At 43.6% G+C, this 13,072-nt stretch overlaps 1 protein-coding gene across 4 annotated transcripts in view; it reads left to right on the top strand.

Moving 5' to 3' along the window:
* Nucleotides 1–13,072, top strand: part of rabgap1l (RAB GTPase activating protein 1-like) — a 462,369-nt gene that overhangs the window by 78,239 nt on the left and 371,058 nt on the right. The gene's annotated exons all lie outside the window — the stretch shown is intronic.

Raw genomic sequence — 13,072 nt, 5'->3', positions numbered from 1 at the left:
GCAGTGTATCAGGCAATGTTGGCTGAGGTGCAAGAGTATGTACTGTGTACCTGGTGGATGGTGTTCTCACGTGAGATAATACCTGGTATTGTAAGACTTCTTACTGTGTTTACCCCAGTCCAATGCTGGCATCTCCACATCATGACTTCTGAGTGTAACCACAATCACATGCAGTGAATTAATTTGAAGTGTTATGTGTTCAGGTGAGTACACCTGAATAAACACTGTTATACTGTGGTTTAGGCTATAAACGACTAAGGAGATATGTTAATACCAAGTAGATAAGCAACAAACGACAAGCAACAGAATTAGTGATATCCAGAATTTGATAGTTCTTCCCAAATGTTGGAAAAAATAAACTAGCCCATGAAGAAGATTTCAGTATAGTTAACCTGATAAGGTGCCTTGATAAAAATATTTTATTGATTTGGTGCATGGCCTTCTGTGGAGCCACTTGAGCCCCTCCACCACCCTCTTGCCCCTCTTTTCAATATACACTCGCGAATTGAAGAATAGGGAGCAAAGTAATGCTGGAAATAAGGCTGTGAAGAGGAAGGATTGGTTATGATGGTTCTAGTGTATGGGGCCTTCGTCAGAATTTAATCAGCAACAGGCAATGAATGACGCATGTCTTATCTTTGAGAAGAAAAAGAGAATTAAAGCAGCATTCATCAAAACAAAAGAAATCTGTCCCTCATACTAAGATTTGACTGATCACTTTGTGAATCATCTATTTACTGGAGTGCAGAGTTATCAAGCTGCCAGTCCTTCAGGCTGAGATATAAATATTCATACAGATTGAAATCATGAAGCTTTTTGAACAGAGCAAGGCTAATGGCTTAACAGTTAACAAACATTAGAATATTAAAGAAACCACTTATTTAATTACAGTAACCTACAGATGTATTAACCATGCAGTCTAATTTCTACAGCCCTCAGGGAAGCATAATCTATTGCAATTCTTGTGGTAACCAATATTTAAAGTGACTATCTATTTCCTTCTCTTTCTGCATATTTATTAAAATACTTCGACCAATGGTTAGAATTGTGACTGAGAAAGCTCATTTGTTACACTCCTCTGTTGCTGCATCTTTATGAATACCACATCCTTTCAACTACTTCTAGTTCTTCACTCATATATACTAGTCATGCCTGTCCTTCAGTCTCCCACAGGGAAATGTTCTCTCTTGTTTTTCTCTGCTTCTGTACAACATTGCCATTCTGAAAAGTTTTGTGATTTCAAATTTGCGGTTTTTCTATTGACATCAGCTTCACTTTGGTTTGATGGTAAGCCTTTTTAACATGTTTTAGCAGTAAATTTCATCTTCAGTTAACTTCAGACCTATTGATTTTGTTATGGGTTTTGTGCAGCAGTTGTGATCTGATCATTTTGTGCCTTTAAACTTGATGTAATTTTGATGAATGGAAAGGTGTGTGTCCATTCAGGAAGGTCTAGTGGATACTTCTCATGCTGGAAAGACCATGTTTAAGAGAACAGGATGGCTTGTTTTAAAATGTTCAGAATTGAGTGTGTAATTGGGCTTTTGATACATATTTAGAAGAATCCAAGACCAGTGGAATTTGTTCAACAAACTAAGCAGTTGTTCATGCATATAGAACTGTAAAGAAAGCCAGAAATAGAACATAGAGCCCTACAGTGCAGAAAGAGGCCCTTCAGCCCATCAAGTCTGCACCGAACACAATCCCACCCAGGCCCTACCCCCATATCCCTACATATTATATCCACTAATCCCTCTAACCTACGCATCCGTGGACACTAAGGGCAATTTCTTAGCATGGCCAATCAACCTAACCCGCACATCTGTGGACTGTGGGAGGAAACCCATGCAGACACAAGGAGAATGTGCAAACTCCACACAGACAGTGACCCGAGCCGGGAATCGAACCCAGGACCCTGGAGCTGTGAAGCAGCAGTGCTAAACACTGTGCTACTGTGCCATAGAGAGAGAAAGTGCTGAAAGAAACTCAGCATATCCGGCAGCATTCCTGGAGAGCGGAACAGAGCTAAATTTTGCGGTTGAATGACTCTTCAGAACTTCTTTGGAGTTCCGAAGTAGTCATTTAACACAGAATGCTAACTCTGTTTTTCTCTCTCCATAGATGCTGCTAGATCCTCTGTTTTTCTAACACTTTGGGAGTTATTCAGGAGGCACAATAGAAATTCATCCCAAGGGGGAGGAGCATGCTAAGGGGAGGTAAAGGCATCCATGGCTGATGAAAGAAGTCAAGGACAGCATAAAAGCAAAAGAAAAAGCATACTAAGTGGCAAGGATTAGTGGGAAGCCTTTAAAAGTGAGTAGAGGAGAACTAAAAAAGCAATACGGTGGGGAGAGAAGATGAAATATGAGTGGAAGCTAGCTGGTAATATGAAAAAAGATAGAAAGAGTTTTTTTTTCAATATATGGAAAGTAAGAGGCAAAAATTGGACCACTTGAAAATGAGGCTGGAGTAGTAATAATGGGAAACAAAGCAATGGTAGAGGAACTGAATAGTTACTTTGCATCAGTCTTTATGGTGGAAGATATCAGTGGGATGCCAGATCTCCAGGAAAGTCAGGGGGCACAGGTGAGTGTAGTGACCGTCACTAAGAAGAAGGTTCTAGGGAAACTGCAAAGGTCTGAAGGTGGGTAAATCGCCTGGACCGGATGGACTACACCCAAGAGATAGCTGAGGAAATTGTAGAGGCGTTGATGGTGATCTTTCAGCAATCACTGGAGGCAGGCACGGTACCCGAGGACTGGAAAGTAGCTAACATAACATCGCTGTAAGAAGGGAGGGAGGCAGCAGATGGGAAATTATAGGCCTGCTAGCCTGACATCGGTCATTGGCAAGATTTTAGAGTTCATTATTAAAGATGAGATCGTGGAGTACTTGGAAGTGCATGATAAAGTAGGACTGAGTCAGAACGGCTTTGTCAAGTGAAGGTCATGTTTGACAAATGTTTGAGGAGGTAACAAATAAGTTAGATAAAGGAAAACCAGTGGACGTGATTTATTTAGATTTCCAGAAGACCTTTGACAAGGTGGCGCATCGGACTCTGTTAAATAAGAGCCCATGGTGTTTAGGATAAGATATTGGCATGGATAGAGGATTGGCTGACTAACAGAAGACAGAGAATGGGATGAAGGGGTCTTTTTCAGAATGGCGGCTGTTAACTAGTAGTGTGCATCAGGGTCAATGCTGGGATCACAGATTTTCACAACATACATTAACAATTTGGAAGGAATTGAAGACACTGTTGCTAAGTTTGCAGATGATACAAGGCTGTCTAAAGGAACAGGTAGTATTGAGGAAGCGGAGGTTGCGGAAGGACTTGGGCAGGTTAGGAGAGTGGCAAAGAAGTGGCAGGTGGAATACATTGTGGAAAAGTGCGAGATTATCCTCTTTGGAAGGGGAAATGGATGGATAGACTATTTTCTAAATAGAACATAGAACATTACAGCGCAGTACAGGTCCTTCGGCCCTTGATGTTGCGCTGACCAGTGGAACGAATCTAATGACCCTCTAACCTAAACTATTCCAATATTATCCATATGCCTATCCAATGACCATTTGAATGCCCTTAAAGTTGGCGAGTCCACAACTGCTGGCAGGGCATTCCACGCCCTTACTACCCTCTGAGTAAAGAACCTACCTCTGACATCCGTCCTATAATTATCACCCCTCAGTTTAAAGCTATGTCCCCTCATGTTAGCCATCACCATCCGAGGAAAAAGGCTCTCACTGTCCACCCTATCTAATCCTCTGATCATCTTGTATGCCTCAATTAGATCGCCTCTTAACCTCCTTCTCTCCAACGAAAACAACCTCAAGTCCCTCAGCCTTTCCTCATAAGACCTTCCCATCATACCAGGCAACATCCTGGTAAACCTCCTCTGCACCCTTTCCAATGCGTCCACATCTTTCTTATAATGCGGTGACCAGAACTGTACGCAATACTCCCAAGTGCGGCTGCACCAGAGTTTTGTACAGTTGCAACATAATCTCATGGCTCCGAAATTCAATCCCTCTACCATGGCGGGGGGGAAATGGGGAAATATTTAGGAAATCAGAAACACAAAGGACATGGGAGTCATTGTTCAAGATTCTCTTAAAGTTAATGTGCAGGTTCAGTTGGCAGTTAGGAAGGCAAATGCAATGTTAGTATTCATTTCAAGAGGGCTGGAATACAAGAGTAGGGATGAACTTCTGAAGCTGTAGAAAGCTCTGGTCAGACTCCATTTGGAGTATTGTGAGCAGTGTTGGGCCCCATATCTAAGGAAGGATGTGCTGGCCTTGAAAAGGGTCCAGAGAAGGTTCACAAGAATGATCCCTGCAATGAAGAGTTTGTCTATGAGGAATGGTTGAGGAATCTGGGTTTGTACTTATTGGAGTTGAGAAGGATGAGGAGGGATCTTATTGAAACTTACAGGATACTGTGAGACCTGGATAGAGTGGATGTAGAGAGGATGTTTCCACTAGTAGGGAAAATGAACCAGAGGGCACAACCTCAGACTAAAGGGAAGATCTTTTAAAACAGACATGAGGAGGAATTTCTTCAGCCAGAGATTGGTGAATTCGTGGAACTCTATGCCGCAGAAGGCTGTGCAGACCGGGTCATTGAATGTCTTTATGACAGAGATAGATAGGTTCTTGATAATAAGGGGTCAAGGGTCGGGGGGGAAAGGCAAAAGAATGGATATGAGAAAAATATCAGCCATGATTGAATGGCAGAGCAGACTCGATGGGCCAAGTGCCTAATTCTGCTTCAATGTCTTATAGCAACTGGTGGAAGTTGAATTCAATTAAAGATCTGGAATTATAAAGCCAATCTCAGTGATGATGGAACTAACGTTGATTGTTATAAAAATCCATCCGGTTCACTAATGTCCTTTAGGGGAGGAAACCTGTTATCTTGGTCTGACCTACATGCGACTCCTAACTACCCTCTGAGTTGGCCTAGCGAGATCTGTTAAAGGACAATTTGGTTAGGCCAGCATTTGTTACCCATGCCTGTGATGTCCACTCCCATAAAAAGGATTTTTAAAAACATGGAGTCCTAAATTTCACTCCTTACTTGCAATTCCTGTTTCTCGCCATTTAGGAAACACTCCTATATCTTGAGCCTGAAATGAATGAGCTCGCATTGGGAACCTAATATCGGTAGTCGGGAAATTATTAGAGTCCGTTATCAAGGATTTCATAATTCAGCATTTGACAGATAGTGGTATAATCAGATATAGTCAGCATGGATTTACAAATGGAAAATCATGGTTGATCAATCTATTGGAATTCTTTGAGGATGTAATTAGTAGAGTTGACTGAGGAGAACCAGTGGATGTAGTTTATTTAGACTTTCAGAAGGCTTTCAACAAGGTCTCACATTATAGACTAGTATATAAAGTTAAAGGAATGGGATTGCAGGTGATGTCTTGAGATGGATAGAAAGCTGGTTAGCAGATAGGAAACAAAGAGTTGGCATAAATTCATTTTCTGATTGGCAGTCAGTGATTTGCGGGCTTCCATAGGGGCCTGTGCTGGAACCCTGATTGTTCACATACATTAATGATTTGGAAGATGGAACTATCTTAGGTGAAGATGAATTATCTTCAAATTTGGAAGAGGGAAATGTATTTTCTCCAAATTTGCAGGTGATACAAAGTGGAGTGGGAGGATGAGCTGTGAGGAGGATGCACAGGTGCTTCAGCGTGATTTGGACAGGCTGAATGTGTGTCATACGCATGGCAGACGCAATATAATGTGGATAAATGTGAAGTTATCTACTTTGGTAGCAATAATAGGAAAAAGTTATTACTTGAATGTGGGTAAATTGAGAGAGCTGGATACTCAGCAAGACGTTGGTGTCCTCATGCATCAATCGCTGAAAGTATCTTGCAGATACAGTAGGCAGTAGAGAAGGCAAATAGTATATTGGCCTTTATAGCGAGAGGATTTGAGGATAGGGATGTTTTGTTGCAGTTGTAGAGAGTGTTGGTGAGGCTACACCTGGAGTATTGTTTGAAGTTTTGGTGTCCTTATCTGAGGAAGGATGCCGTCGCTATGGAGGGAATACAGTAAAGGTTTACCAGGCTGATAGCTAGGATGGCAGGTCTGTCATTTGAAGATAGACTAAATTGAATAGGATTATATTCACTGGAGTTTAGAAGTGTGGAGTGGATCGCATAGAAGCTTATAAAATTCTAACAGGGCTAGACAGGGTAGATTCAGAAAGAATGTTCCCAGTGGTGGGGGAGTCCAGAAAGAACTAGGGTTCGTACTTGGAGGATAAGGGGTAAATCTTTTTTTTTCCCGCTCAAAAAAGACAGTAGGACTAGGGGGCACAGCCTCAAGATAAAGGGGAGGCGGTTTAGAACGGAGTTGAGGAGGAACTTCTTCACTCAAAGGGTGGTGAATCTCTGGAATTCTCTGCCCGTTGAAGTGGTGGAGGCTGCCTCGCTAAATATTTTTAAGAAGCAGGTTGATGGGTTCTTGATAAGAGAGGGGATTAAGGGTTATGGGGAGAGGGCGGGAAAGTGGAACTGAGCCACGACAGATCAGCCATGATCTTATTGAATGGCGGGGCAGGCTCGAAGGGCTAGATGGCCTACTCCTGCTCCTATTTCTTATGTTCTTATGTTCTTTTAGAACTGAGGTGAGGAGAAATTTCTTTACCCAGAGGGTGGTGAATGTGTGTAATTCACTACCACAGAAAATAGTTGAGGCTAAAACATTGTCTGATTTCAAGAAGGAATTAGATAAAGCTGTCGGGACTAAAGAGATCAAGGGATATGGGGGAAGGGGGGACAAGGATATTGAATTCGATGACAGCCATGATCAAAATGATCATGGCAGAGCAGGCTCGAAGGATCAAATGGCCTATTCCTACTTCTAGTTCGATATTTCTATCCCATGTTAAACTCCACTTGCCTCAGCTTTGCCCACTCATTTAATCAGTCAATGACCCTGTGCAGAAATATTTCCTGTACCCAATTATACTATTGGCGAGAAACTGCAGCAGGCGACGGTGCAGAGGGACCTCGGGGTCCTTGTGCATGAGTCGCAAAAACCCAGCCTGCAGGTGCAGCAGGTGGTCAGGAAGGCGAATGGGATGCTGGCCTTCATAGCGAGGGGGATTGAATATAAAAATAGGGAGGTCTTGCTGCGGCTGTATAGGGCATTGGTGAGGCCGCAGCTGGAGTACTGTGTGCAGTTTTGGTCGCCGTACTTACGCAAGGATATTTTGGCTTTGGAGGGAGTGCAGAGGAGGTTTACTAGGCTGATACCGGAGTTGAGGGGGTTGAGCTATGAGGAGAGGCTGAATAAACTAGGCTTGTACTCGTTAGAGTTTAGAAGAATGAGGGGAGATCTCATTGAGACGTATAAGATGATGAATGGGATGGATAGGATAGAGGTGGAGAGACTCTTCCCGCTCAGAAAGGACAGTAGGACTAGGGGGCACAGCCTCAAGATAAAGGGGAGGCGGTTTAGAACGGAGTTGAGGAGGAACTTCTTCACTCAAAGGGTGGTGAATCTCTGGAATTCTTTGCCCGTTGAGGTGGTGGAGGCTGCCTCGCTAAATATTCTTAAGACGCGGGTTGATGGGTTTTTGATAAGCGAGGGGATTAAGGGTTATGGGGAGAGGGCGGGAATGTGAAACTGAGCCACGACAGATCAGCCATGATCTTATTGAATGGCGGGGCAGGCTCGAAGGGCTAGATGGCCTACTCCTGCTCCTATTTCTTATGTTCTTATGTACTACTGTGGCACTTACCTTTGTGTCATCAGCAAAGTTAGATATACAGCTCTCTGTTCTTTCCTTCAGTCATTAAATATCACAAAAGCCTAAGGCCCAGATTGCTGGGAGATGTCATCAGCCACATTCTATTAATTTGATGAAATGACCATTATTCATATTGTCTCCAATCTCTTAACGAATTCTGTTGCAGCCAATAGATTGCCTTCAATTCCTTGTATAATGCCTTCTGAAAACCCATGAAAATAAAATCCATAGACACTGCCTTATCTATCACATTAGTGACGACTCAAAATATTCATTTAATTTTGTTAATAATGACCTAACCTTTAAAATGCATGCTGTCGCTGACCATTTGTCTATGTGATTAGTTACGCTGCATTTAATAACATAATCAGTCACCTAACTTTATATGTCTGGAGGAGAGGTTTCAGGAAATCGCAGTATTCTCTGTCTGGATTATCTTTCTAATGGCCTTTGTGATCTCTACTTCACTATTGGAGGGTCTGTAAAAGACCCTCTCCCATCTGGGAATCAGTCATTTGGTCACAAAATTGTCTAGCAATATTATCAGTACTCCCAGGCAACTCATAACATCAATTCAGCATAGTACTTTGGGGAGGAACCATATGAGATAAGCATTTGGATAACTAAAACAATTTTAATGACTTTTTTATAATGTCTTAATACTGTTTTATGCTTCAGGAATATCTATGGTGCTTTATGCTTCTCATACTTGTGGTTAGGCCAGTGGGTTTCAGCCTTTGCTTTGTTTGAGGAACCCTCTAATAGATTTTGAAATTCTGTTGAACTCAACCTTCTTCCTCCTCGTTTCCCAGTGTATAAAGAACAGTAAAATAGTAAAAACTATTGAGCCATTAAATGAAAATAGAAGTATTATTTTTCACTAAATTCATATTGTATCTTGGAGGTTTTGCGATTTATTTGTTGCACTAGGGACTTTAATGGGGTCTTGTATTGGCTTGCAGCAGCTCCCTCAAATGCACTTGATAGAAAATTTGCAGACATGTTGTTGAGATTGAGCTGGAGCCCAGGAGATTGGGGTAGTTATTTTGGGGAGTTTGAAAGTTTGGGGTGGAGTTTGGACATTGGGGCAGAGTTTGGGGGGGTTTGAAAGTTGGGGGCAGAATTTGGGGAGTTTGAAACTTAGGGGGCAGATTTTGTGGCGTTTGAAAGCTGTGGCCGGAGTTTGGATGTCAGACAGGAGTTTGGACGTCAGTGTAGGGTTTGGGGAGTTTGAAAGCTGGGGCAGAGTTTGGGGTTTGGGCTGTGTTTTAATGGGGCCAGGGTGGATTATGGGTTTTGGGGTTGGACAGCCATTTTTTTTGTTTGGCTCACATCCCCCAACTCTTGTTGTCTCTTGTGATGCCTTGCCCTTATATTGTGGCTTGTTACCTTCTTGCCCCCTGGAGTTTTTCATTTTTATTCATGATCTTTTTTTTTGTGTGGATTGGTGGATGGCGGTATATTTAGGTGGTGGGGGAACTGAGAAAAGGGGGATTCTTTTGTTTGTCGTGTATGTGAGAGGAAGGAGAAACTTGAGGTAAAGGGAGGAGGGGCATGAGGGAGGAGGCCTAAAGTCTTACCACTTTTCAGCTTATATTTGGGTGGGCATTTGAGACCTCTTAATATTCCCTGTTCTGGAACCCGTGTAGGAAAATGACGTTAATCTGTTTTTCGTGATAGTTGTTGTCGCAGCAGGTTCTGTGGGCTGAATTTCTCAATGGTTCTATGACTAGAGGTGGTTAGATGGGATTGGCAATGTTGGTCTCTTCATAGAACATAGAACACTACAGTACAAACAGGCTCTTTGGCCCACAAGTTGCGCCGATCACATCTATACCTACCAAGCCATAGAAGTATCTGTAACTTCCAATGCCATTAGATCCCACATACTCATCCAGAAGTCTTTTAAAAGACCCCAGCGAGTTTGCCTCTACCACCACCGATGGCAGCCGATTCCACTCACTCACCACCCTCTGAGTGAAAATCTTTCCTCTAACATCTCCTCTGTACTTGCTTCCCAGCACCTTAAACCTGTGTCCTCTCGTAGCAACCATTTCAGCCCTGGGAAATAGCCTCCGAGAATCCACCCTATCTATTTCTCTCAACATTTTATAAACCTTTGTCAGGTCGCCTCTCAACCTTTGTCTCTCCAGGGAGAAGAGACCGAGCTCCCTCAACCTATCCTCATAAGGCACACCTCCCAATCCAGGCAACATCCTTGTAAATCTCCTCTGCACCCTCTCAATAGCTTCCACATCATTCCTGCAGTGAGGCGACCAGAACTGCGCACAGGACTCCAAGTGGGGTCTGACAAGGGTCTTATAAAGTTGCAGCATTACCTTCCAACTCCTAAACTCAATCCCTCGATTAATGAAGGCCAGAACACCATATGCCTTCTTGACCACATCCTCCACCTGCGAGGCCGATTTAAGAGTCCTGTGGACCTGGACCCCAAGATCCTTCTGCTCTTCAACACAGCTAAGACTCCTACCCTTGATATTGTACTCTTGCATCCCGTTGGTCCTGCCAAAATGGACCACTGCACATTTATCCACGTTGAAGTCTATCTGCCACTTCTCTGCCCAGTCTTGCATTCTATCTATGTCACGCTGCAACTTCTGACATCCCTCCAGACCATCCACAACACCACCAACCTTCGTATTGTCAGTGAACTTACTAACCCATCCCTCCACTTCCTTACCTAGGTCATTTATGAAAATGACAAACAGCAAGGGTCCTAGAACAGATCCCTGGGGCACTCCACTAGTGACCGACCTCCATGCAGAAAAAGACCCATCCACAACCACTCTCTGCCTTCTGCAGGCAAGCCAGTTCTGGATCCACAAGGCCAAAACCCCTTGGATCCCATGCCCTTTCACCTTCTCAAGAAGTCTTGCATGGGGGACCTTATCAAACGCCTTGCTGAAGTCCATGTAAACCACGTCCACCACTCTTCCTTCGTCAATGTGTTCAGTCACATTTTCAAAGAACTCAACTAGGCTCGTAAGGCACGACCTGCCCTTGACAAAGCCGTGCTGACTATTCCTGATCATTCTAAACTTCTCTAAATGCTCATAAATCTTGTCCCTCAGAATCCTCTCCAACTTATCAACCACTGAGGTCAGACTCACCGGTTGGTAATTTCCCAGGCTGTCCCTGTTCCCTTTCTTGAAAATAGGAACCTCCTTGTGGGTTTCTGCCAAGCTCCTGTTCACATTTCCTGTGTGTGATTTCTTCACGGGGCAAATGTTGCTGAAGTGTCCTGTCTGGTGGATTCTGACTTGGCTTAGTTGTTGGGTGTAGTGGATTTTGGACTGAGGCTACACAGGTACATGGGTCGGGGGTGTGATTTGGTGTACGTGATGGTGGCTTGGTGTGGTGCAGAGGGGGAGGGAAGAGTGGGTGCCCTTGGGGGATGGGGTAGTGGTTCTGCTGTATTTTAGGTAGTTGGGAAGGAATGTTTGTTGAGGTGGTTTGTGTGGGGGAGGTGGCTGTTAGGTTGGGGACTTTTGCTGTGTTCCCAGGGATTGGGGTGGATGTCAAGGTGATGTGTGTGTTGGAGAATGGCTCTATAGGTAGAGGTTTCCTTTTTTTGTTTTTTCAAGCTGGGGAGGTTTTGTGTGCACGTTGCTGAGTAAGTCTCTGGATTGTAGGGATGAGGGGATGCTTTTACTGGGAGGTAGTAGGTGGGTTGCTGGGGGAAGGTGTGGGGAGAGTATCTGGTGATTCCTTGACAAGGCTGTCGATGGATTTGTGGGTTGTTCTTTATAGGGTGGGAGGCTTTTCTGAGGGTTTGGCGAATTGTTTTGGGTCTATGTGGTATGTCTGGGTTGGTTATGTTGGTTTCTTACTAATAGTGGGAGGTCCCTCCATCTGTAAAGATTGGATGGTGGTTGTATTTGACGTATGGAACTGGTTGCTTTACTGAGCAGTGGGATTTCCTTTTTTGCTTTGCTTTGGATTTTTGAGTTTGGACGTCAGGGTTTAGGGGTAAAGGACGGTTAGGTGGCTTGGCAATGATAAGTTGCTCCTTAGTGTGAGGGGAATTAGGAAGGTAAATATGTGGGGTTACAGGGATACGGCCTGGGTGGGTTTGTGGTTGGTTCAAGCTCAATGAGCCGCATGGCTTCCTTCTGAACTGTAGAGATTCTATGATCCTAACACCTGATCTTCCACATAACCTCATTATCTCGCACTTGGCCCATAGCCTTGAATGTTATGATGTGCCAAGTTCTCATCCAGGTACTTTTTAGAGTGTGAGGCAACTCACCTCTACCACCCTCCCAGACAGTGCATTCCAGACCATCACCATCCTCTGGGTAGCTAAAAAGGCTTTTTTAGCTTTTTAGCTACAAACCTAACATCCCCACTAAACCACCTGTCCCTCACATTGAACCCTTCTACTAAGAGCTTCAACTGAGAGGAACAGCTGATCCTTATACGCTCTGTCCATGTCCCTCATTATTTTGTATACCTTGATCAGGTCACTCCCCAGATTTCTCTGCTCCAACAAAAACAACCCAAACCTATGCAAGCTTCCCTTTATAACTTAAATGTTCCATCCCATTCAGCATCTTGGTGAATCTACTCTGCATCCCCTCCAGTGTAATCCCATCCTTCCTATAATATGGTGACCTGCATACAGTACGCTAGCTGTAGCCCCACCAAAGTTCTTTATGACTCCAACATGACTTCCCTGCTTTTGTAGTTTATGCCTCGATTGATAAAGGCAAGTGTCCCAGATGATTTTTCACCACCCTACTAACGTGCTGTCTGTCTTCAGAGCTCTGTGGACAAACATGTCAAAGTCCCTTTACTCCACAGAGCTTCCGAGTGTCATGCTGCTCATTGAATACTTCCTTGTCAAATTACTCCTGCCAAAGTGTATTACCTCACACTTATCAGGGTTAAATTGCATCTGCTACTTATCTGCTCATTTGACCATCTGCCTATATCTTCTTGTAGCCCAAGCCATTCTTTGTCATTTGCAAACTTACTAGTCCCCTCCCCCACAGTCATCTATCTCATTTATATAAATGACGAATAATAGGGGACCCCGTACAGATCTCTGTGGTAGCCACTGGACACTGGCTTTCCAATCACTAAAGCAGCCTTCTGGCATCACCCTCTGTCTCCCACAACTGAGCCAATTTTAAATCCCCTTTAAATCCATCCTAAATCTCAAGTGTATTTGCCTTCTTTATAAGTCTGCCACATGGGATCTTGACAAAGACTTTGCCATATAAACTACATAATCTACATCCATATAAACTACATCAATTGCACTACCCT

This window comes from Carcharhinus amblyrhynchos, chromosome 9, assembly GCF_965287045.1.
Source record: "Carcharhinus amblyrhynchos chromosome 9, sCarAmb.v2.hapA, whole genome shotgun sequence".
NCBI lineage: Eukaryota > Metazoa > Chordata > Chondrichthyes > Carcharhiniformes > Carcharhinidae > Carcharhinus > Carcharhinus amblyrhynchos.
This window is presented reverse-complemented; position numbering and strand designations above follow the sequence as displayed.